Consider the following 21,599-nt stretch of genomic DNA (forward strand, 5'->3'; position numbering starts at 1 on the left):
TGTTTTACTATAAAAAATTCAACTAAACACAAAAGACACATAGAAAATGAAGGACAAAAAGGTATAAGACACATAAATATCATAATCACATTAATTCCTCATCAAAAATTACTTTAAATGTAAATGAACTGAACTCCAGTCAAAAGACAGAGATTGATGAAATGGATTTAAAAACACGATCTAACTTTATGCTGTCTACAAGAGACTGACTTCAGATCCAAAGACATAAATGGGTTAAATATCAAAGGATGGATAAAGATATTCCATGCAAATAGTAACCAAAGGGAGCAGTGGTGGCCATACTATTATCAGGCAAAAAACACCTTAAATCTAAAAAGGTTACAAGAGACCAGTGAAGGACATTACATATTAATAGGTTTAAAATACATCAAAATTAAACAGTTATAAACGTTTACACATCTAATAACAGACCTTCAAAATATATTAAGCAAAACACAACATAACAAAACTTATGTGATGCAACAAAAGCAATGCTAAGAAGGAAATTTATAACTAAATGCCACCTTAATATATAAATATAAGTATATAAAATAAATATTCTAAAAGTCACTAGAAAAAGAATAAACCTAAAGCTAGTGTGAGATTAAAGCTGAGATAAGCAAAATAGTTTTTCAAAATGATTTTAAGGGTAGAAAAACCTTTAACTAGACCAAGGGCGGGGGGTGGGGGGGAGGATTCAACTTACTAAACGCAGACATAAACGTAGGAGTATTAGTAAAGATTCTACAGAAATAGAGGGATGAGAGCACTATGAGCAGCTGTACCCCTATAAACTGGATAACCTAGATGAAATTGATATATTCCTAGAAATGTAAAACCTTACCAAGACTGAATCATGAACAAATAAAATCTACATAGACCTATAACTAGGAGATTAAATCAGTAATCAAAAACCTCCCAACAAAGGAAAACTCTGCAACTGATGGCTTCACTGGTGAATTCTACCCCACCATTTAAACAAGAAATAACACCAGTCCTCAAAGATTTCCAAAAAATTCAAGAGAAACTTCCTAACTCATTCTATAAGGCGAGTACTAACTACCCTGACACCAAGGCCAGACTACAACAGAAGGGAAAAAAAACCCCTACAGATTAATATCCCTGATGAACATTGATGAAAAAATCCTAAACAATATTAGCAACTGAGACATCACATTAAAAGGTCTATAAACTGAACAAGTGTATTTATTCCTGCAATTCAAGGATAGTTCAACAACTGAAAATGAATTAATATAATACACTATATTGACAGGATGAAGAGAGGAAAACCCATATGATAACATCAACTGATGCAGAAAAAGAATTTAACAAAATTTGACAGGCTTTTTTTGATAAAAACACTCAACACTTTAGGAATAGAAGGAAACTACCTCAACACAATAAAGTCCACATATAAAAATCTCACAGGTAACATCATACTCAATGGAGAAAGACTGAAAGAAAGGTTTTTCTCAAGGATGCCAGCTTTTTGCTACTTCTATTCAACATGGCATTGGAATTTCTAGGCAGAGGAACTAGTTAAAAAAGACTTTGAACTTGGCAAGGAAGGAATGAAATTATCTCTGTTCACAAAGTGCATGATCTTATATGCAGAAAACACTTAGAACTAATCAAATTCAACAAAGCTTAAGGATACAAAACCAACACACAAAATCAGTTGCCCTTTGTAAACAGTAACAATGAACAAAGAAATTTAAGATAATTCCATTTACAATAGCATTAAAAATAACAAAATACTTGGCAGTTAATTAAGGAGGAAGACATATACTGAAAACTACAGAACACCACAGAAAGAAAGTAACAACAATAAATGGAAAGCCATTCCATGTTCATGGACTGGAAGAAAGAAGTCAGCACTACCCAAAGTGATCTACAGATTCAGTGTAATCCATTTCAAAATCTTAAAAATATGTTTTCAGAAATAGAAAAATATGCCCTAAAATTCAGTGGGATGTCTAGGGACCCCAAATGGCCAAACACTCTTGAAAAATATCTAAGTTGGAAGGCTCACACTACTGGATCTCAAAATTAACTGCAGAGCTACAGTAATCAAAACAGTATGCTAGTGATGTAAGGACAGACACATGGACCAGTGGAATAAAATAAAGAATCAAATAAATACTCACATATATGGTCAAATGATTTTGAGAGAGTGTGAAGACCATTTACTGGGAAAAGGACAGTTTCCAACAAACAGTGTTGGGAAAACTGGATATTCACATGCAAAAGAATGAAGTTAGATGCTTACCTAACACTATATACAAAAAATTAACTGAAAATGGATTAAAGAGACTTATGGGAAAATGGTGAAACAGGAGGATCTTAAGCTCACTTTGTCCCATACACACCATATCAGTGCACCTAACTCAGGAAAACTACCCAGAGACTGCCACAAGAGTTCCACAGTTAATCATAGAGAGGAGGTCATATTAAAAAGAGTAAATATGGTCAGAAACCAAACTCCCAGTGAGACCAACTACAAACAGGAGGGACACAACGAACATGGAGAAGGGAGAGGAGCAGGCCCCACACCAGGCAACCCAGGCACAGGGTACCTGAACTGGGAAGATGAGTCTCCAAAATATTTGGCTTTGAAAACCAGTTGGGCTTAACATCACAAGTTTTTACAATCAGCAATCCAGGTACTTCAAAGTCAGCAGGTTTAGCTCTGGGAGAGCCTGAGAACAACAGCAGCCGTCCATGCCCTTAAAGAGATAGCAAAGCAAATAACCCCAACAAGATACAACACAGAAGCAGCACTTAGAAAAGCACCTGGGGTATACATGAAGATTTATTTACTAATCTCAGAATATGTGCTGGAGGGGCACAGATCTTTAGGAGACTTCTGCAAGAAAAAAGCAGCTGGGAGGCAGGATTTCTCCCCACCAACCTCAGCCTAGATTGCTGGACACTTGCAGAGACCAGTAAGAACACTGTCCAGCTACCTTAATAACATGATGTGCCCTGGTCTTATGTTCTGTAGATCCACCCCATCCAACCCACCCCACTGGGCAGGCATCCCTCCCACAGCAAAATCCAGCAAGCTGCCCCAGCAGGGACCAGTGCCACTCCACAGTGACACCTGCCCTGGAGAAGGAAAGATCACAGATACCAGGCACACTGCAGCCCCAGCAGACAGACTGGGGAGAGGCTCTGGTCTTACCCCACCCCCACCATAAAAAAAAAAAAAAAACCTCTCGGGGGGGCAGGGGCAGCCTAAAGAGAGAACCATCCAGTTTGGTGCAACTACAGCCCCAGCAGACAGGCTGAGGCCAGGCATATGGTCTGACAACTGACACCACCCAAGTACGAACCAACAGTGGCCCCACACTTAACAGCACAGGGATCAAAACCTGCCCACAACAGGCAAAGTGGGCCATTGCAGCTGACTGGACTGAAAGCAAATGCAGTTCAGCCACATTAGAGTTCATACAACCCACACACTAGACACCCCTGAAATGCTTGTTCTGGGGAACAGGACAATGCACTACAGGGTACCACAGAACCTCTCCTTCATAAGGCCACTACTTTCAAGATCAGGAACTGTAGCTGACTTTCCTAACACAGAGAAACACAGAACGTTATAAAAAATGAGGACAAAAAGCAGTATGTCCCAAATGAAAGAACAGGACAAAAATCACAGCAAAAGGGAAATGAAACGAAGATAAGAAATATATCTGAAAAAGAATTCAAAGTAGGGGCCCCTGAGTGGCTCAATCCGTTAAGTGTCTGCCTCCGGCTCAGGTCATGATTCTGGGGTCCTGGGATCAAGCCCCACATCAGGTTCCCTGCTCAGCAGGGAGCCTGCTTCTCCCTCTCCCTCTGCTGCTCCCCCTGCTTGTGCTCTTGCTCTCTCTCTCCCTCTCTCAAACAAACAAATAAAAATCTTTTAAAAAAAGGAATTCAAAGTAATCATCATAAAGATACTGGACTTGAGAAGAGTGGAGGAAATCAGTGACACCCTTAACAAGGAGATAAAAAAAGAACCAATCAGTGATGAAAAACACAATAAATGAAATTAAAATACACTAAAAGGAATAAATAATAGGCTATGGGAAGCAGAAAAATGAATCCGAGACCTGGAGGACAGAGGAATGGAAAGTAATCAAGCTGAGCATGTGAGAGGGAAAAAAATATGCAAAGTGAGAATAGACTTAGGATACTCAGTAACACCATCTATATGCTGCCTACAAAAGACTCATTTCGGACTGAAAGACACATGCAGATTTAAAGTGATAGGATATGGGACACCTGGGTGGCTCAGTCAGTTAACCATCTGCCTTGAGCTCAGGTCATGATCCCAGGGTCCTGGAATTGAGTCTGGATTCGGGCTCCTTGCTCAGCGGGGAGTCCACTTCTCCCTCTGCCTTCCACTTGCCCTGCTTGTGATCTTGTTCTCTCTTGCTCTCTCTGACAAATAAATAAATAAAATCTTTCAAAAATAAATAAATAATAAGGTTATGCGACAGAGAAGTATTATCACGAAAACAGATGTGTAAAGAAAGCCAGGAGAGCAATACAAAATACAAAATAGACTTTAAACAAAGACTGTAACAAGAGACAAAAAAGGACACTATATAATCATAAAATGGAAAAGCCCAAGAAGAAGATATAAAAATCATAAATATTTATGCACCCAACACTGGAGCACTTAATAACAAAAATAGAGGAACTAATAAATGGTAATACAATAGTACAATAATAATAATATTTTAACACCCAAGTTACGTTAATGGACAGATCAAACAAAAAATCAATAAGGAAAACGTAGCTTTGAATGACACACTGGACCAGATAGATATAACAGAAATATTCAAAACATTCCATCCTAAAGCAGCAGAATGCACATTCTTTTCAAGTGTACTTGGAACATTCTCCAGAAGAGACCACATAATAGGCCACAAAAGAAGTCTCAAGAAATTCTAAAAGATTGAATGCCATGCATCTTTTCTGACAGCAATGCTGTGAAACTAGAAATCAACCACAAGGAAAAATATGGAAAGAAAACATACACATACAGGTTAAATAACATGGTACTAAACAATGACTGCATCAACCAAAAAAATCAAAGAGAAAATTAAAAAATAAGTGGAGACAAATAAAATGCAAACACAATGGTCTAAAATCTTTGGGATGCAGCAAAAGCTCTTCTAAGAGGGACATTTATACCAATACAGACCTACTTCAAGAAGCAAGAAAAATCTCAAACAACCTAACCTTGCACATAAAGGAGCTAGAAAAAGAACAAACAAAGCCCAAAACCAGTAGAAGGAAGAAAATAATAAAGATTACAACAGAAATAAATAAAAAAGAAACTAAAAAATAATAGGAGAAATAACATCTGATACCACAGAAATATATAAGATTGTAAGAGAATATTATGAAAAATTATATGCTAACAAATTGGACAACCTACAAAAAATGGATAAATTTCAAGAAACATATAATCTCCCCAAATTGAAGCAGGAAGAAATAGAAATTTTGAACAGACCAATTACCAGTAAGAAAATTGAATCAGTAATGAAAAACTGGTAATGAATTCTACCAGTTTTTTTTTTTAATGTTAAATTAGCTGACATATCATTGGTTTTTGATGTAGTGTTCAACGTTTTTATTTTTTTTATTAACATGTATTATTTGTTTCTGGGGTACAAGTCTGTGTTTCATCAGTCTTACATAATACAGCACTTACCACAGCGCATACCCTCCCCAATGTCCATCACCCAACCACCCCATCCCTCTCACCCCCCTCCACTCCAGCAATCCTCAGTTTGTTTCCTGAGATTAAGAGTCTCTTATGATTTGTCTCCCCTCTGGTTTCATCTTGTTTCATTTTTCCCTCCCATCCCCTATGATCCTCTGTCTTATTTCTAAATTCCTCATATCAGTGAGATCACATGATACTTGTATTTCTCTGATTGACTTATTTCACTTAGCATAATACCCTCTAATTCCATCCACACCATTGCAAATGGCACAATTTCATTTTTTAGTGGCTGCATAATATTCCATTGTATATATATATATGACATCTTCTTTATCCATTCATCTGTTGATGGACATCTAGGCTTTTTCTACAGTTTGGCTATTGTGGACATTGCGGCTATACACATTGGGGTGCATGTGCCCCTTCAGATCACTACACTTGTATCTTTGTGGTAGTGCAATTGCTGGGTGGTAGGGTAGCTCTATTTTCAACTTTTTGAGGAACTTCCATTCTGTTTCCCAGAGTGGCTGTCCCAGCTTGCATTCCCACCAACAGTGTAGGAGGGTTCCCCTTTCTCCACATCCTCGCCAACATCTGTCATTTCCTGACTTGTTAATTTTAGCTATTATGACTGCTATGAGGTGGTATCTCATTGAGGTTTTTATTTCTATTTCCCTGATGCCGAGTAATATTGAGCACTTTTTCATGTGTCCACTGGCCATTTGGATGTCTTCTTTGCAGAAATGTCTGTTCATGTCTTCTGCCCATTGCTTGATTGGATTCTGTGTTCTTTGGGTGTTGAGTTTGATAAGTTCTTTATAGATTTTGTATACTAGCCCTTTATCTGATATGTCATTTGCAAATATCTTCTCCCATTCTGTTGGTTGTCTTTGGTTTTGTGGACTGTTTCCTTTACTGAGCAAAAGCTTTTTATCTTGATGAAGTTCCAATAGTTCATTTTTACCCTTGTTTCCCTTGCCTTTGGTGATGTTTCTAAGAAGAAGTTGCTGCGGCTGAGGTCAAAGAGGTTGCTGCCTGTGTTCACCTCTAGGATTTTGATGGACTCCTATCTCACATTTAGGTCTTTCATCCATTTTCAGTCTATTTTTGTATGTGGTGTATGGAAATGGTCCAGTTTCATTCTTCTGCATGTGGCTGTCCAGTTTTCCCAACACCATTTGTTGAAGAGACTGTCTTTTTTCCACTGGATATTCTTCCTTGCTTTGTCAAAGATTAGTTAACCATAGAGTGGAGGGTCCATTTCTGGGCTCCCGATTCTGTTCCATTGATCTATGGGTCTGTTTTTGTGCCAGGACCATACTGTCTTGAAGATTACAGTTTTGTAAGAGAGCTTGAAGTCCGGAATTGTGATGCCACCGGCTTTGCTTTTCTTTTTCAACATTCCTCTGGCTATTCGGGGTCTTTTCTGGTTCCAGACAAATTTTAGGATTATTTGTTCCATTTCTTTGAAAAAAGTGGATGGTATTTTGATAGGAATTGCATTGAATGTGTAGATTGCTCTAGGTAGCATAGACATTTTCACAATATTTGTTCTTCCAATCCATGAGCATGGAACATTTTCCCATTTCTTTGTGTCTTCCTCAATTTCTTTCATGAGTATTCTATAGTTTTCTGAGTACAGATTCTTTGCCTCCTTAGTTAAATTTATTCCTAGGTATCTTACAGTTTTGGGTGCAATGGTAAATGGGATCGACTCCTTAATTTCTCTTTATTCTGTCTTGTTGGTGGTGTATAGGAATGCCACTGATTTCTGTGCATTGATATTATATCCTGCCACTTTGCTGAATTCCTGTATGAGTTCTAGCAGTTTGGGGGTGGAGTCTTTTGGGTTTTCCACATAAAGTATCAGATCATCTGCAAAGAGTGAGAGTTTGACTTCTTCTTTGCTGATTCGGATGTCTTGTATTTCTTTTCGTTGTATGATTGCTGAGGCTAGGACTTCTAGGACTATGTTGAACAGCAGTGGTGAGAGTGGACATTCCTGCCGTGTTCCTGACCTTAGGGGAAAAGCTCTCAGTTTTCTCCCATTGAGTATGATATTTGCTGTGGGTTTTTCATAGGTGGCTTTTATGATTTTGAGGTATGTACCCACTATCCCTACACTGTGAAGAGTTTTAATCAGGAAAGGACACTGTACTTTGTCAAATGCTTTTTCAGCATCTATTGAGAGGATCATATGGTTTTTGTCCTTTCTTTTATTAATGTATTGTATCACATGGATTGATTTTCAGATGTTGAACCAACCTTGTAGCCCAGAAATAAATCCCACTTGGTCGTGGTGAACAATCCTTTTAATGTACTGTTCGATCCTATTGGCTAGTATTTTGGTGAGAATTTTTGCATCCATGTTCACCAGGGATATTGGTCTGTAATTCTCCTTTTTGGTGGGGTCTTTGTCTGGTTTGGAATCAAGGCAATGCTGGCCTCATAAAATGAGTTTGGAAGTTTTCCTTCCATTTCTATTTTTTAGAACAGTTTCAGAAAAATAGGTATTAATTTTTTAAATGTTTGGTAGAATTCCCCTGGGAAGACACTTGGCCCTGGGCTCTTGTTTGTTGGGAGAGTTTTGATAACTGCTTCAATTTCCTTCCTGGTTATGGGTCTGTTCAGGTTTTCTATTTCTTCCTGGTTCAGTTTTGGTAGTTTAAAAGTGTCTAGGAATGCATCCATTTCTTCCAGATTGTTTAAATTGCTGGCACATAATTGCTCATAATATGTTCTTATAATTGTTTGTATTTCTTTGGTGTTGGTTGTGATCTCTCCTCTTTCATTCATGATTTTATTTATTTGAGGCCCTTCTCTTTTCTTTTTGATAAGTCTGGCCAGGGGTTTATCAACATTATTAATTCTTTTAGAGAACCAGCTCCTAGTTTCGTTGATCTGTTCTACTATTCTTTTGGTTTCTGTTTCATTGATTTCTGTTCTGATCTTTATGATTTCTCTTCTCCTGCTGGGTTTAGGCTTTACTTCTTGTTCTTTCTCCAGCTCCTTTAGGTGTAGGGTTAGATTGTGTATTTGAGACCTTTCTTATTTCTTGAGAAAGGCTTGTATTGATATGTATTTTCCTCTTAGGACCACCTTGCTATATCTCAAAGATTTTGAACAGTTGTATTTTCATTTTCATTTCTTTCCATGAATTTTTAATTCCTCTTTAATTTCCTGGTTGACTCATTCATATTTTAGTAGGATGCTCTTTAGCCTCCATGTATTTGAGTTCTTTCTGACTTTCCTCTTGTGATTGAGTTCTAGTTTCAAAGCATTGTGGTCCAAAAATATGCAGGGAATGATCCAAATCTTTAGGTACTGGTTGAGACCTGATTTGTGACTTAGGATGTGATCTATTCTGGAGAATGTTCCACGGGCACTAGAGAAGAATGTGTATTCTGTTGCTTTGGGATGGAATGTTCTGAATATATCTGTGAAGTCCATCTGGTCCAGTATGTCAATTAAAGCCTTTATTTCCTTGTTGATCTTTTGCTTAGATGATCTGTCCATTTCAGTGAGGGGGGTGTTAAAGTCCCCTACTATTATTGTATTATTGTTGATGTGTTTCATTGATTTTATTAATTGACTTATATAATTGCCTGTTCCCATGTTAGGGGCATAGATATTTACAATTGTTAGATCTTCTTGTTGGATTGACCCTTTAAGTATGATATAGTGTCCTTCTTCAACTCTTATTATAGTCTTTGATTTAAAATCTAATTTGTTTGATATAAGGATTGCCACCCCAGCTTTCTTTTGATCTCCATTAGCATGGTAAATGGTTTTCCACCCTCCAACTTTCCATCTGGAGGTGTATTGGGGTCTAAAATGCATCTCTTGTAGAAAGCATAGCAATGGGTCTTGTTTTTTTTATCCAATCTGATAGCCTGTGTCTTTTGATTGGGGCATTTAGCCCATTTACATTCAGGGTAACTACTGAAAGATACAAACTTAGTGCCATTATATTGCCTGTAAGGTGACTGTTATTGAATATTGTCTCTGTTCCTTTCTGGTCTGTGTCACTTTAAGGATCTCTCTTTGCTTAGAGGACCCCTTTGAATATTTCTTGTAAGGCTGGTTTGGTGTTTGCAAATTCTTTTAGTCTTTGTTTGTCCTGGAAGCTTTTTATCTCTCCTTCTATTTTCAATGACCGCCAAGATGGATAAAGTATTCTTGGCTACATATTTTGCTCATTTAGTGCTCTGAATATATCATGCTAGTCCTTTCTGGCCTGCCAGGTCTCTGTGGATAGATCTGCTGCCAGTCTAATATTTCTACTGTTGTAGGTTACAGAACTCTTGTCCCGAGCTGCTTTCAGGATTTTCTCTTTGTCTCTGAGACTTGTAAGTTTCCTATTATTTCTCAGGGTGTTGACCTGTTTTAATTGATATTGAGATGGGTTCTCTGTGCCTCCTCATTTTGATGCCTGTTTCCTTCCCCAAATAAGGGAAGTTCTCCACTATAATTTGCTCCAATATACCTTCTGCCCCTCTCTTACTTTCTTCTTCTTCTAGGATCCCAATTATTCTAATATTGTTTTGTCTCATGGTATCACTTATCTCTCAAATTCTCCCCTCATGATCCATTAGTTGTTTACCTTCTTTTTTTCCCCCCAGCTTCTTTATTCTTCATCATTTGGTCTTCTATATCACTAGTTCTCTCTTCCATCTCATTACCCTAGCAGTTAGAGCCCCCATTTTTTATTGCATATTGCACCTCATTAATAATAGCCTTTTTGATTTCGACTTGGTTAGCTTTTAGTTCTTTTATTTCTCCAGAAAGGGATTCCCTAGTATCTTCTATGCTTTTTTTGAGCACAGCTAGTATCTTTATAATCGTCATTCTGAACTCTAGTTCCCACATCTTACTAATGTCTGTATTGATTAGGTCCCTGGCAGTCGGTACTACCTCTTGTTCTATTTTTTGAGGTCATTTTTTCCGTTTTATCATTTTGTCCAAAGAATAGATGAATGAGAGAACAAAATGCTAAAAGGGTAACAAAGACCCCAGAAAAATATACACTAAACAAATTAGAAGAGACCTGAAACCAAGGGGAAAAGAAAAGAAAAAAAGAAAAGAATATGATCAGGCTGGTGAATAGAACAGAGCCACAGATTTTGGGTGTATGTTGGTCTTTTAGAAGAACTGCATCCCAAACTTTGAGAGAAAGAACATATACACACACACACACACACACACACACACACACACACGAATAAGGGTAAATACGATGAAGGGATGGAATATGAGTGTAAAGATGACAATTTAAAAAGATTTTTAAAAAGGAATTGATAAGAGGTGCCTGGGTGGCTCAGTCAGTTAAGTGTCTGTCTTCAGCTCAGGTCATGATCCTGGGGTCCTAGGTTCGAGCCCCGTGTTGGGCTCCCTACTCAGCGGGAGACTGTTTCTTTCTCCTCCCTGCTTGTGCTCTCTGTCACTTGTCTCTGTCTCTCTCTCTCAAATAAGTAAAAATCTTTAAAAAATAAAAGTTATAAAAAAGGAATTGATAAGAAGTTAAAAAAAGAAAGAAAAATATTTAAAAAAAAAAGAAGAGAATGTGATCAGGCGGGAGACTAGAACAAAGGAATACACTAGATGTGGGGTATATTTTGGTCTATTAGAAGAAACTGTATCCCAAAATTTTAAAGAAAGAGAAACTTATATATATACAAAAATAAGGTTAAATACAATGAAGGGATCAAATATGACTGTAAAAATGAAAATTAAAAAGATTTTTAAAAAGGAATTGGTAAGATAAGATGTTGGTTGAAAAAGAAAAGGAGAAAAATTTTAAAAAATAGAAAAATTAAAAATAAAGAAAATTTTAAAAAATTAACTTTGAAAACTAAAGAATCATGGGGGAAAAAAGCCATGAATTCTATATGCTGTATTCCCGTACTGCTGGAGTTTTGTAGCTCTCATTGATCAGTAAACTTGGTCTTGGCTGGATGTTCTTGCTGAAAATCTGGGGGAGGGGCCTGTTGCAGTGACTCTCAAATGTCTTTGCCCTGTGCGGAATTGCACCGCCCTTGCCAGGGGGCCAGGCTAAGTAATCTGCTCAGGTTTACTCTCGGTAGCTTTTGTTCCCTGAAAGCTTTCCATATAGCTTTGGAGGACAAGAATGAAAATGGCGGCCTCCCAATCTCTGGCCCTGGAGGAGCCGAGAGCTCGGGCTCTGAATCCTCAGTGAGCCCTCAGAGAAAAGCAGTCAATCACTCCTGTCTCTCTGGTCTCTGGACACACGCCATGCTCACCTGGCCTGTCATCAAGCATTTCTATCTCTGGCACACAACCCTGTTTGGAGTTTCCAAACCCAGCAGAATCCTGCGGTACGCTCCCATGCAGCTTCTTCTGGGGGAGGAAGAGGAGTCTCTCCAGATCTGCCACTTGTTGGGCTCCTGCTCAAAGAGTAGTGGCCTGATTGTGCCGCAGATCATGGTTTATGGCAATCCCAAGCTGAGAGCCCACTCTTGGCTCTGTTTTTGCAGTGGCTTCCCCGTCCAACACCTGGGGGCTCTGCCACACTCAGGCACCCCCAGTCTTTCTGTGACTCCAAGAGTCCTGAGACCACACTGTCCCAGTGAGGGTTCCACCCCCCACTTAGCCACTGGAGTGACGTCCCTTGGTGGAGCAGACTTCTAAAAGTTCTGATTTTGTGCTCTGCTACTATATCACTTGCTGGTAGCCAGCTGATGGAGGCTCCCTCCTCCCATGGTATATCTTCCCAAATATCACCTCAGATTCACTTCTCCGCATGTCCTACCTTCCAGAAAGTGGTCACTTTTCTGTTCACAGAATTGCTTCTATTCTTTTCTTTGATCTCCTGTTGAGTTTGTAGGTGTTCAGAATGTTTTGCTAACTATCTAGCTGAATTCCTGGGACCAGATGAAATTTAGGTCTCCTACTCCTCTACCACCTTGCTCCTCCTCCAGTGTTCAATGTTTTAAAGAAGAGCTAATACCTATTCTCAAACTATTCCAAAAAAATAGAGAGGGAAAAGAACCTTCCAATTTATTCTATGAGGTAAGCATTATCCTGAAACCAAAACCAGATATGATACTACAAAGAAAGAAAACTACAGGCCATTATCTCTGATGAATATTGATGCAAAAATCCTTAAAAAAACATTAGCAAACAGAATTCAACAATATATTTAAAAAATCATTCACCATGATTGAGTGAGATTTATTCCTGGGATGCAAGGGTGATTCCCGAATCAACATATGTCACATCAATAAAAGAGGATAAAAACCATATGATCATGCCAATAGATGCAGGAAAAGCATTTGACAAAGTATACCATCCACTCATGATAAAAACCCCCAACAAAGTAGGTTTAGAGGGAACATACCTCAACATAATAAAGGACATCTATGAAAAACCCACAACTAACATCATACTTGATGTTGAAAAATTGAGAGGTTTTCCTCAAATATCAGGAACAACACAAGGACATCTACTCTCAACACTTTTATTCAACACAATATTGGATGTCCTAGCCACAGCAATCAGACAAAAAAAAAAAAAAAAAAAGCAAGTCAAAGGCATCCAAACTGGTAAGGAAGAAGTAAAACTGTCACTATTTACAGAAGGCATGATCCTATATATAGAAAACCTTAAAGACTCCACTAAAAAACTACTAGACATGATAAATAAATTCAGTAAACTCATAAGAAAAATTAATATAATCTGTTTTGTTTCTATACACTAATAATGAAGTAGCAGAAAGAGAAATTAAGAAAAGAATCTCATTTACACTTGCACCACAAATAATAAAATACCTAGGAATAAACATCATCAAGGTGATGAAAGACCTGTACTTCTGCAAAGTATAAAACACTGATGATATTCTGTGTTCATGGATTGGAAGAACAAATATTACTAAAATGTCCATGCTACCCAAAGCAATCTATAGATTTAATGCAATCCCTATCAAAGTATGAACAGTATTTTTCACAGAACTAGAAAATTCCAAAATTTGCATGAAACCACAAAAGACCCTGAATAGCCAAAGCAATCTTCAAAAGAAAGGCACAAAACTGGAGGTATCACAATTCCAGATTTTAAGACACACTACAAAGCAGTCGTAATCAAAACAGTATCTGGTATAAAAATAAACTCATGATCAATGGAACTGAATAGAGAACCCAGAAATAAACCCACACTTATAGTGTCAATCTACAACAAAGAAGGCAAGAATATTGAACAGAGAAAAGACAGTTTCTACAACATATGGAACTGGGAAAACTGGACAGCTATATGCAAAAAAGTGAAACTGGATCACTTTTGTACACCATACATAAAAACAATCTCAAAGTGAACTGAAGACTTAAATGTAAAGATCTGAAACTGTAAAACCCCTAAGAAGAAGTCATAGGCAGTAATTTCTTGGACATCAGGTGTACAAATATTTTTCTATATAAATCTCCTTAGGCAAGGGAAACAAAACCAAAAGGAAACAATTGGGACTACATCAAACTAAAAAGCTTTTGCACAGCAAAAGAAACCATCAACAAAATGAAAAGGCAACCTACTGAATGGGAGGTGATTTTTAGAAATGATATATCTCATAGGGGGTTGATATCCAAAATACATAAAGAGCTTATACAACTCAATGCCAAGAAAACAATCCAATTAAAAAATGGGGAGAGGAACTGAATAGACATTTTTTCCCAAAAAAGACATACAGGTGGCCAAGAGACACATGAAAAGATGCTCAATAACACTCATCATCTGAGAAATGCAAATCAAAACCACAAGGAGACTGATGGTGGAGAAAGAGAAGTATAACAAGCAGCAGTAAATATTAGAGAGTGTAGACTGTGGAAGTCCCTGTAATCCAACCTTCTTGAGATTGCCATTGTTAACACTTGGCTGTACCTATTTTTTTTTTTGCAAATAAATGTCCATATATTAATACAAAACAAAACAAAAAAACCAAGGAGATATCACCTCACACCAGTCAGGAATCACTAAAATCAAAAACATGAAATAACAAGTGTTGGTGAGGATGTGGAGAAAAAGAACTCTTGTGCATTGTTGGTGAGAATGCAAATTGGTGCAGTTAATGTGGAAAACAGTATAAAGGTTTCTCAAAAAATTAAAAATAGACTTACCATATTACCCAGTAATTCTACTACTAGGTATTTACCCAAGAAAATGAAAATGCTAGTTTGAAAAGATGTATGTACCCCTATGTTTACTCCAGCATTATTTATAATAGCCAAGATAGGGACGTAACCCACGTGTCCATGGATAGATGAATGAATAAAGAAGATATACATACATTTTTTGTATGTATGTGTGTAATATATATCATGGAAGGTTACTGAGCCATAAAAACAAATAAAATCTTGCCATTTGCAACATGGATGGAGTTAGAGGGTATAATGCTAAAGGAAATAAGTCAGAGAAGATACCATATGGTTTCACTCATATGTGGAATTTAAAAAATGAGACAAACAGAAAAGTGACTCTTAAATACAGAGAACTGGTGGTTGCCAGAAGAGAGGAGGGTGAGGAAATGGGTGAGACAGATAAAGGGGATAAAGAGTACACTTATCTTGATGAGCACTGAGAAGCATGTAGAATATTTGAATTATTATACTATACACCTGAAACTAACACTGTATGTTAATTATACTTGAATAAAAAAATGGATCAAAGACCTAAATGCAAGACCTAACCTACAAATCTATTAGAAGAAAACAGGAAAAGCTTCAGGTCAATGTGTTTGGCGATGATTTCTTGGATATGATGCCAATGTCACAAGTATCAAAAGGATGGACAAGTTAGATTTCATCACAATTTAAAACTTTTATGTACAAAGGACACTCACACCAAAGTGAAAAAGTGAGAGAATAGCTGTATATCACTTATCGGATGAGAAATTAATATCCAAAATATAATAAAAAACTAAAATGCAACCACAAAAGACAACCCAATTCAAAAATGTGCAAGACTTGAATAGAAAGGTATTCAAAGAAGATATACAGATGGCGAACAAGCACATGAAAAGATGCTCAACATCATTAATCATTAGGGAAATGTAAATTAAATCCATGAGATGGGAATTAAGGAGTGCACATGTTGTGATGAGCACCAGGTGTTGTATGGAAATGTGGATGCATGAGATTTAGTACATCTGAAACTAGTATTACACTGTATGTTAACTAACTGAATTTAAATAAAAACCTAAAAAATAAAATAAAATAGACTTAAACATTAAAAAAAAAACACCATGAGATACCATTTCACCCCCATTAGGATGGCTATTAATAACAACAAAAACAATAATTGCAAGGATGTGCAGAAATTGGCTTGAAAATAGTTAACAGATGGGCTGGTACATTTGACCTGTGTTTGCTCCTCTACCTCAACTATTTGCTAGCTCCAGATTTTAGGTGTTCAGAACACCCATGGTTCCAGATTACTCTACACTTTATTTTCATACTTCCTGAAAGTCACTATTACTTTCTTTATATTTCAGGGTAACTCTTTTTTTAAGATTTTATTTATTTATTTGACAGAGAGAGAGAGAGCACGAGCAGGGGGAGTGGCAGGCAGAGGGAGAAGTAGGCTCCCAGATGAGCAGAGAGCCCAATGTGGGGCTCGATTCCAGGACCCTGAGATCATGACCTAAGCTGAGACCAAGAGTTGGTCACTCAACTGACTGAGCCACCCAGACACCCCTCTGTATTATTTTTTTAAATTAGGGTATAGTACATATAGCAAAGTATTTGAATTATGTTTATAGACTGAGATTTTTTTTAAAGATTTTTTAAATTTATTCATTTGGGAGAGACAGGGAGAGAGAGAGACAGAGCACGAGCAGGGGGAGGGGGCAGAGGGAGAGGGAGAAGCAGACCTTCCGCTGAGCAGAGAGCCTGATGCAGGGCTCCATTCCAGGACCCTGGGATCATGACCTGAGCCGAACGCAGACGCTTAACTGACTGAGCCATCCAGGTGCCCCCAGGGTAACTTTACAGTTGGAAACAGCTGCCTGAAGAAACTGTTCTGGCCTAATGAATTCTTTATATTGTCCCTAATAAGATGAAAGAAAATCATGCCCTGATAGTTAAAAGCCTCATGAAGAAAATAGGTTTGGAACTTTGTAACATAAGTGGTAACCAAAACAATTATCCTAAATATCTACGATTATCTGCGCTGAGAATTAGTTGATCTATCTTTTGCACAAAGCTGTGGGCTTCTGTTTCTTCTTTTCAGATATAGGTTCTTGAAATCAATTACTTTTATTAGAAACCATTTCATTAATATTAAAAATATGATCTAGAGGTAGCCTTCTTAATATATGCTCTTTTTCTAATCACCAGGTGAAAAGTCTTCATAGCTTATCTGCACTGGCAGCTTCCCCATACAGCATGGCATAGTGAAAAATTAGGTGGTTTTTGAGGCCACTAAACTAGCCATTCCTTGCACTTAAAGGACTTTCATCTTTTTTCTTAGAGTCTTCATATATTGCTAAGAGTTAATCTCTTTAGTTATAAGAAAGTTTGCCTCTCTTTGCTTTAACACATTAGCTTACTGTAAAAATGATGTTTGAATCAGTGCAACTTCCACACAGGATTGATATCATTCCCAATTTACCAGTAGTACATGAACCAATAAAATATGTTATGGAAAACATGCATACCTTACAGCAGAACAGAACATTTCATAGTATGACAACTTAGGTCATTTTTTAGAGAAGAAAGAAGGATTAAACCTTTTAATCTCTTTTACCTTACGGTATTTCACTTTATGCCTTTGTGACAAACAAGGAAAGATTTGGTTCAGTTTGATATTTCTTCAGTGTTCTCTATGACTTATGGAAAATAAGAACTAAGATATTTCAGGGCACCTGGGTGGCTCAGTCAGTAAAGCATCTGCCTTTGGCTCAGGTCATGATCTCGGAGTCCTGGGATGGAGCCCCACATTGGGCTCCCTGCTCAGCGGGACATCTGCTTCTCCCTCTCCCTCTACCCCCCCACCTCATGCTCTCTCTCTCTCTCAAATAAATCTTTTTAAAAAATAACTAAAATATTTTCTCCATCTCAGTTTTTTTTTTATATGCACATCCACCAATATAGCTAATATTATTCACATTTATAAACCCACCCCTTCTGTTTGGGAGGTGAGGGTTGAGGTAAACTAGCCTAGTACATCTAAAACAAGCCAGCACCCTGCCTACAATGCTCATCAGAACACAGAAGTGTTGCATCAGCACCCCCATTCAGGTCTCACAAAAATAAGTGTCCCTGCCTTTCCTCACTGCCTATTTTCTCTTTCATAGAATGAGAATACCACCACCTGCCTCACAATAGGAGTTAAGATTTGTATGAAACAACATAGAAGCCACAGTGCCTGGCATGTATAGGCATTGATACTATGATATCATGATTATATTACACTGCTTTCTTTCCATTTGATGAACTGTACTTTCAGAACCGGAGCATTACTGCAATAGAGATGATACATAATTACAATCTAAATGTATGGTAGGACTGCAGGCTGTGAGTTTACTTAATAAACAAATGTATCAGATGGTAGCTGATAAACTGAATAAGGTCAAGGTGAGTTTTGTTTTTTTTTAAGATTTTATTTACTTATTTGACAGAGAGATACACAGTGAGAGAGGGAACACACACAGGAGGAGAGGGAGAGGGAGAAGCAGGCTTCCCACCGAGCAGGGAGCCCGATGTGGGGCTCGATCCCAGGACCCCGGGACCATGACCTGAGCCGAAGGCAGACGCTTAACCATCTGAGCCACCCAGGTGCCCCGAAGGTGAGTTTCTTGATGAAACTTCACAATTGAATGTGGTTCCAGACATCATCATTACAAAAATAGCAAAGAACAACACACTTACCAAACCATTAAAACACATTTTACTCAATTATAAAGTACAGAAGCACATCTCAAGCTCTTGATAACTCAAGTGATAATTTTGAGCATATTAAAATTCAACATCTCATAGCATTACTTAATAATGGCATCTCTTTCAGTCTGCCTTCTTATTGTGATATATATCTGAAAGTATTTACTGTTTGAATTGTTTTAAAGTGTGCAGCTCAGTGGCATTTAGTACATCCACACTGTTGTGCAACCATTACCACCATCCATCTCTAGAACTTTTTCATCAACCTCTACTGAACCTGTACTCATTAAGTACTAACTCCCTATTTTATTCTCGGTCCCTAGTAACTACCATTCTATTTTCTGTCTATAAATTTGATTATTCTAGAGATCTCATAAAAGTGGAATCATACAGTACTTATCTTTTGTGTCTGGCCTATTTCACTTACCATAATGTCTTTTTTTTTTTTTTTTCACTTACCATAATGTCTTAAAGGATCATCCATGATGTAGCAGGTATCAGAGTATCATTCCTTCTTTAAAACTAAATAACATTCCACTGTATGGGTATACCACATTGTGTTTATCAATCATTGAATGGACATTTGGGTGAGTTCCATCTTTTAGCTATTATGAATAATGTTTCTATGAACCCTGGTGTACAAATATCGATTTAAGTCCTTGCTTTCAGTTGTTAGTGTATATGCCCAGAATTAGAATTGCTGGATCACAAGGTAATTCTATGTTCAGTTTTTTGAGGTACTGATTTACTGTTTTCTAGTGTGGCTGCACCATTTTACATTCCCACCAACAACACACAAAAGTTCCAGTTTCTTCACATCCTTGCTAACACTTGTTTTCTGCCTTTTTTTTTTTTGGTAATAGCCATCCCAATAGGTGTGGAGTAGTATCTCATGGTTTAGGTTTGCATTTCCCCAATGATTAGTGATATTGAGCATTTTTTCATGTGCTTTTTGGCCATCTATCTTTGGACAAATGTCTACTCAAGTCCTTTGTCCATTTTTTAATTATGTTGTTTACTTGTTGAGTTTTAGGAGTTCTATATGTAATGGATATTAATCCCTTATCAGATAGATGATTTATAAATATTTTCTCCCATTATGTGGGTTGCAATTGTACTTTGTTGATAATGTCCTTTGATGCATAAAATTTTTAATTTAAATGAAGTCCAATTTATCTAATTTTTATTTTGTTGCCTGTGACTTTACTGTGATTTCTAAGAAATCATTGCCAAATCTAATTTCATGAAGCTTTCCCTCTATGATTGCTTCTCAGAGTTTTATAGTTTTTTAGATCTTATGTTTAGATCTTTATCCAGGTAAGAGTCCTACTTCATTCATCCCTATCCACTTTTCCCAGCACCATTTGTTGAAAAGCTGACTGGCTTTTTAAAAACAGCTTTACAGAGGTATAATTTACATCTCATAAATTCACCTTTTTAAAGTATACAATTTGAGGAACGTGGGTGGCTCAGTTGGTTAAGTGGCTGGACTCTTGGTTTTGTCTCAGGTTATAATCTCTGGGTCATGAGATAGCGCCCAAGTCTGGCTCCACACTCAGCAGGGAATCTGCTTGAGGATTCTCTCTTTCCCTCTGCCCCTCCCCTGCTCATGCTCTCTCTCTCTCTAAAATAAATCTTTTTTTTAAAAAGTATACAATTCAACAAATTTTAATAATTTACAGTTGTACATCACCACAATCCACTTATAGAATAATATTATCACCCTAAAAAGATCTCTCATGCCCATTTGCAGTCACTTCCCATTCCAACCTACTACCCTGGGTAACCACTTGCATAGTATCGTCAAGGTTTGTCCATGTTGTAGCATATATATTAATATAAATGTAAGCATATCAATTTGTGGTCTTTTGCAGCTGGCATCACTTAGTATAATGAAGATTTATCCATGTTATACTATGTATCAGTACTTTGTTCCTTTTTTTAGCTGAACAGTATTCATTTTATGGATATACCATATTTATCTACTTATCTAATTGATGGACATTTGGATTATTCCCAGTTTTGATTATGAAAAATGCCTCTATGAAATTCATATTCAAGTCTTTGTGTGGACATATGTTTTCATTTATTTTGGGTAGTTGTCTTGGGAAGGGATTGATGGGTATATGATAAATTTATATATTAACTTTTTTTCAAAAAAAATTTTTTTAAGATTTTATTTATTTATTTGAGAGAGAGAGCACAAGCAGGGGGAGGGGCAGAGAGAGAACAGACTCCCCACTGAGCAGGGAGCCCGATGTTGCGCTTGATCCCAGGACCCCAAGATCATGACCTGAGCCAAAGGTAGACGCTTAACCAACTGAGCCACCCAGGGGCCCCTACATATTAACTCTTTTAAGAAACAGCCAAACAGTTTTTCAAAGTGGCTACACCATTTTTAATTCCCATCAGCTATGTATTCCAGCTTTCCCACATCCTCACCACTAGTTAACATTTTTTTTTATTATAGCAGTGCTAATAATAACTTCCATCTCCCTAATGACTAACAATGTCAAGTATCTTTATGTGTGCTTATTAGCCATTTGTATATTTTCTTTGGTAAAATGTCAATTCAAATATTTTGCCCAAATCTTAATTGGAGTGTCTCTTTCTTATTGAGTTGAAAGAATTCTTTATGTACTCTGGATACAAGTCATTTATTAGATACATGATTTGTAAATACTTTCTCCTAGTTAGTGGCTTGTCTTTTCATATTTATAAAGGTCTATTTTGAAGCACTAAATGAAGTCCAAGTTATGGTCCAATAATGAAGTCCAATTTTTTTTAATCAATTGTGTTTTTCATACATAAGCTAAAATTTTGCTTAATCTAATGTCACAAGGACTTTCTAAGTTTTCTTTTAAGAATTTTCTTCTAAGGGTGCCTGGGTGGCTCAGTTGGTTAGGCGACTACCTTCGGCTCAGGTCATGATCCTGGAGTCCCTGGATCGAGTCCCGCATCGGGCTCCCTGCTCGGCTGGGGGTCTGCTT

The 21,599-nt window shown here is 37.3% G+C and overlaps 1 protein-coding gene across 1 annotated transcript in view; it reads right to left on the reverse strand.

Annotated features, from left to right (window-relative positions):
• The window catches only part of NRG4 (neuregulin 4), a 111,241-nt gene that overhangs the window by 8,105 nt on the left and 81,537 nt on the right, over nucleotides 1-21,599 (reverse strand). The window lies entirely within an intron of this gene.

This window comes from Mirounga angustirostris, unplaced genomic scaffold (assembly GCF_029215605.1).
Source record: "Mirounga angustirostris isolate CCGP_5_RB_7025 unplaced genomic scaffold, mMirAng1.0.hap1 SCAF_9, whole genome shotgun sequence".
Lineage (NCBI taxonomy): Eukaryota > Metazoa > Chordata > Mammalia > Carnivora > Phocidae > Mirounga > Mirounga angustirostris.